Source organism: Triticum dicoccoides, chromosome 3A (assembly GCF_002162155.2).
Source record: "Triticum dicoccoides isolate Atlit2015 ecotype Zavitan chromosome 3A, WEW_v2.0, whole genome shotgun sequence".
Lineage (NCBI taxonomy): Eukaryota > Viridiplantae > Streptophyta > Magnoliopsida > Poales > Poaceae > Triticum > Triticum dicoccoides.
This window is the reverse complement of record NC_041384.1, coordinates 47,600,778-47,606,515: the sequence shown is the minus strand read 5'-3', so window position 1 is coordinate 47,606,515 and position 5,738 is coordinate 47,600,778.

Below are 5,738 nucleotides of genomic sequence, written 5' to 3'. Positions count from 1 at the left end.
AGCCTGGCATAAGACTGGCATGCTACAACACTGCCATCTTACCCATCCTCATGCCAACACATGGCCATGCATACTCACATCCATCCACTTATGGATTTTCGAAACTCACTTGCCTCATCGTTGCACGTAATATGACATTCGTCGGTATGTTCATCGACATGCCATAAAACAACATAATGCAAACATGCCAAAACAATCATCATATCAAAAGTTCAAACATGCTTGCCTGGTTCAGAGTAGTCAGAGCCTAGCTCGGTGAAGTTTGCGGTCCCGTCACCTCCTTCGGTATCTACGGTATAAAGAAAATATACGCGCTATCGTGAATACCGTGAGGTGCACAAAAATTATTCCAAATATTTTTCAAATAAATATGATAAAAAACTAGACAAAAATTTGAAGAGGACAGAAAAAGGATCACTCAAAAATTTCTTTCTGTTAAAAAGTTATAACGGTTTTAACCCAAGGACCCATCTGTAAGGAAACAGAAAACGATTCGATAAAGAATACGCCAGCCCAGAGGGGTGACGTACTTTGGCAGAAGACGTTTTCAGAAAACGTTTCGCTTATAAAGGACAGAGAGGCTGACAGGCGGGTCCCGCCCGTCAGGTTTGAATTTTTAAAAGAGGCGGTAGAGCTCGACGGTGCCCGAGAGCCGCGGTGGTCACCGGCGGCGATCTACGGCGAGTCAGGGAGATCGGAGGGTACCTCCGTGTTCAGGGCGCCATTCCGCGTCGGTTGGTGGTGGTGGTGGTCGCCGGGGAGTACCACGTCGACGGCGAGTCTTGCTACGGCGGACGGCGGTTCGGGTGGTCGAGGGCCTCGTCGGAGAGAGCTGCGAAGGCCAAATTGACGCTGGGGTTAGCTCACTGGGTGCTAGAGGAGGCTATAGACGAGATTTGGGCGCCGGGGACGGCCTCACCGGAGCGAATCGAGCTGGTGGCCGAGGCGGATCTAGGCGGCCGGAGTTGGGGGAGGAGACCTCCTCGAGGTCCTCCTGGTGGCTTGGCAGGGTCCTGGAGAGGTGAAGTGAAGGTGTGTGCTCGTGAGCGAGCTCGGGGTCCTTTTTATAGGCGATCTGAGGCGGTGGCCGTGAACGGGGATCTCCGGCGAAGGTTACGGCGGCGCAGAGCTTGGTCGGGGAGGTTTAGGGAGTTGGGCGTCATCGTGGAGGTCCACCGGTTCCATTTAGGTGCTAAATGAGCTTGGATTGGGTGCTTTGGGCGAGCTCGTCGGCGGCAGGGAGCACGTTCTGTGCTTGCCGGGCCACGGCGACGGTGCCACGGGCGTGCGCTGGCATGGCAGGGACACGCGGAGAGCCAGGGGACGTTGGGCGGCGCCGGGTGGCGTGGCGAGCGGGCTCGGGCCCTTGCTGGCCGCCACGGGAGGCGCAGCCACCGCAGAAGCTTCCAACGCCGGCGAGGCTCGTCGCCACCGACACCAGGAATTGGCCAAGCGTGCGTGAATTGCTCTGGCCAGGGAGGAGAGGCCGTGCGCAACGCGCCATGGGGCACTGGTGATGGATGACAAGTCACTGACGAAAAACAACACTGACTGAATTCTGAAAATCTGAATTTAACTGAAGATGAACGGAAACAGTGCATGCAAGGTGTTCGACAGAATGATCTAGGCATCCAGGGATTTTTCCTTGAGCTGAAACTTGGTGGGTTGGCCTCTCATTGCACCAGGAGGCTGCCTGAATTTTCATAGAATTTTTGGAGAATAGGAGATATGAATTTCACCAAATTTGGCAAATCTGGTCCAAACTTGCAGTGAGTGAAATTTGAAATTTTTGAAAATAAGAAGAGTAGATCAAGATGGTTCTAGGTTGTGGGTACTAAAGACAATCCAGGGGAGTTGGTTTGAGGTGAAAACTCAAAGGCAATGAGGTACTTGCTTTGAAAATCACTTAGGCTCAAAATAATTGGCAGAAATGATTTGAGAGATAAAATAATTGAAATAAAAATCAAAACTTGTTTGGACTTGTTGAGACAGAGAATTTAGATTGTTCAAAGGTGGAGGGAGGGACTTTGAGAAGATTTACTGCAGGAGACATGGTAAAACCATGGGTGGTTTCAAGATAAGAAAAACCTCAAAATTCATAGAGTTCTTTTTATAAGAAAAAGAATAATTTCCAAAAATATACTTTGAGAAGGGAACCATCAGAGAAGGAGTTTTAAAAGATCACACACCATAGTTTGAAGAAGATACAAAAATAAAAATCCTTGCCAAAGAAGTTTTTAAGAGGAAGGTTTTCTGGAAAAAATTTAAATGGCCTCTTTTCAAAAACCAACAAAGTTTTTGCTGAAAAACCAAATAAAAATTTTGGAGTGTCACACCAACTCGCTTGGCCATCTGGAGGAGATCGGGAGTTACGCCCCTGGCCACCAAGTCAGGTTTCGAAGCTTAAACTACATGGGCAATTTCCGCAGAGACTTGATCTTCGACGGATTTGAGCCCCTGCCTTATGTGCCACACGGTCACGATGAGTATGATTTAGCTCTACCATCAGACAGTGTTCAGGAGATCGCACCGGCAACTACTCCGACCCTCAATTTGGAACCAGCTGCGCCATCCATGGATGGGTAGATAGACCCCGCCACAGAGGCCGCACTCTCATTGGCGATCGAGCCGAGTATCGACCTTACCCTTCACGAGAGCCATGACGCCGTACTACCGGATTCCTCCCCGGCCACGGACCCCCAACCGCCTGCGCCCGTGCCTATCGAATCCGATTAGGCGCCGATCATGGAGTTTCACTACAAGAAATATGTGAACTTGTGACTAGCACTATTGGTCACTGAAAGGTCACTATTTTCAATTTGTGACCTTTTTCTGACCAAAAACATAAGGTCAAAAGCTGGCTGTCATAAACTGACTATAGTGACCTTTCTTCTGGAATGGTCGTAGACGTTTATGACCAAAATACATCTACTATGGCGTTTTGGTCACTAGCAACCTCCCCAGGCTACGTAGGCATCCAGCGTGGCAATCTGATGTGGCACAAGATTCAGCCCGGTCCAATTCGATTTTCTACATGGGCCTAGCCAACAATTCGGCCTTTTTACTGTCTTTTTTTTCTTGTTAATTTTTGCTGGCTACATGGGCTTGGGCCATTAATTCGGCCTTTTTTTTCTAAGATGCAGCCTTTTATAGTCTATTGATATTTTATTTTCGTCCTTTTTTTGCCACTGGTCCCACCAATCAGATTGGTCCCACTTGTCATGCTTATCACAAAATTGATCCCACACATCAAAAATTTCAAAATCTGTCAAACAACTATTATAACTTGGACCCCCTTGTCAGGTTTCCATTTGACAGGTATTCAATACACAATCATTATTTCAAACAATCCAAATAGCAAATGAAATTCGTCCAAAACAACACGGCATTAGTCTATTACAAACATTACAGTATACTACAGCCCAGATAAGCCTACTACTGCCTACATTTACAACGCATAATATGCTAGTCTTTGTTGATATGCTTCACAGCTTCAAACTTGGATTTGCACTTCACCTGTGCAAAAAACAAGAATGAACATATAAGAATAAGAATCTGTACAGAACATCAAACAGTAGCCAATGAGGGATCCAATAACTTATAAGCAAGAATTGACAGCAAATGAGATGTACATAGATAGTATGACTAACACTAACCAGTATGTGTTCATGGAGTGACTAACACTAACTAGCATGGAGTGACTAAAATGTTCTTACTAGTTCAAGGCTATTACAAGCACGTACTCCCTCCGATCAAAAATAAGTGTCTCTGCTTTGAATTAAGGAGGGAGTACATAGAAACCAACAACCAGCAGATTAATATAAGTTCTTCCATTATCAGAAAAGACCATGAAACAGACATTCTGAAACCAACGAAAATCTAATATAAGTTCTTCCATTATATTTACCAACCTACCTATCGATTTCTCAACACTAACAAACAGTCCTCAGTTGGAAGTAACAACCAACAAAAATTCTATTTAGCATGTGTGCAAACTGGAGTTGTTTCAGTTCATACAGTAGGTACACGAAGGAAATATGCAAATGTTTGATCTATAATTCAAATCATAGCACACAAGGGGGCTAAATAACGGCAACCTGATTACCATCAGGCACAGAATTAAGGGAAAACACATCCAGCAGACATAATGCCGAACCAGCAGGAGAGAGAAAGTGAATAATACCGAGGTGGAGATGTTCCTCTTGCCATCGGTGGCGCAGTCCAGGCACCGCTACTCAATAGGCTCCCCCTTACTCACCATCTTCTTCAACCTAGCCTGACACTTCACCGACACTGTGCACATCGAATAACTCGTCGCATCAGAGTTGTTGAACCCATCAAATCTACAACCCACACCACACGAACCTGCTGTAAGGGTAGGGGGTCTCTCACATCGCTTCATGGTGACCCACATAGAGCCCTTCTCCGTGCTCCTCTTGCACATGCTGGTCAGCTTGGTCAGGAACATATATGCCTGCATCAACACCTGCACAGAACACGCAATGCGGGAAAACATGGTCAGAAATAGTTCAACAAAGCAGGGCAGAATTTCTTGCTATCTGATGAATTAACAAAAGAAGAGTGGACATCTCACAGAGAGTTAACTATCTGATGAATCTAGTAAAACACATACTAGCATTCACTAACTTGTCCTATACTAGACAGGAGGTCCAATTAACATTTGGGTACATTAATAATCAGATTACGGGTGAAAAATAGCAGTCAGAGGAGTATTCAGTAACTAGATGAGATGAGAGAGGGACCTGCTGCGCAATCTCCCTGATAGGGCAGATGCAGATGGCCTGGGAAGTCCTGCGGCTGGGGTCACCACCGTACACAGCCGCTATAACACCGGTCACCTTGTTGATCTTGTCCTTGAAGTTCTCTAACTCCAGGGTGTTCCACTACAGATCGGTATTTTCTCAACCGTGTGTGTACATGCATAAGAGCATACATAAAATATTCAAGTCTATATTCTCAGCTAACTGTGATCTAATGAAAATAATTACTCAAGGACTTTGCAGCGCTCATTTCAGCCATGTTCAGATAAACTTGGGGTAAATTAGCAGTAAGGATATTAGTTGCAAGCTAGGTGAAACACAAACGAAGTCCTATTGTATTTATGGATCCCAACTTGTTTAAGCTAGAGCAAATCGTTCAACTTGTAGAATCTAGCAGTCTAAAAAGAGAGAAATATGTTCATTCTTAGTTACACATTAATTAGGACAGAAATGAAAGACACTAATGTAAGCAAGAACTTACAACAAAGTATACATTAAATATTTTGCAGCATCTCTGGCACTTTTGTTGATTGCATATTAAAACCTATGGTTGACAACTATGGATCATCACTGATAAATTTGCATCTTATGCTACCACTTAATTTCAGCACATGACATGACCAAAAGAGAAATCGAGCGGACTAGAAGGGGATGAAATGCATGTATCAAACCCTACGCAGACCGATGAAAACTCGTGGGACAAATGAGTAGCACACTGCCGCTACCAAATCTCACTGGTGTTTTAAAAAAATTCCATTCCAGTGAGCATGTGATTGGTCAGCTGGCCAAATCTAAAGACACTCACAATCATGCAATACTAAAGAACCGAAACCAATCATCCTGATTGGTCAGCTGGCCCACAATTAAAGAAGAGAGGTGAGCAATTTTTTTAAGAACAGAAAACGTGGTAGTACTATATATGCAATACACTGGTCGAAAGATAGATAGCCTTTAATT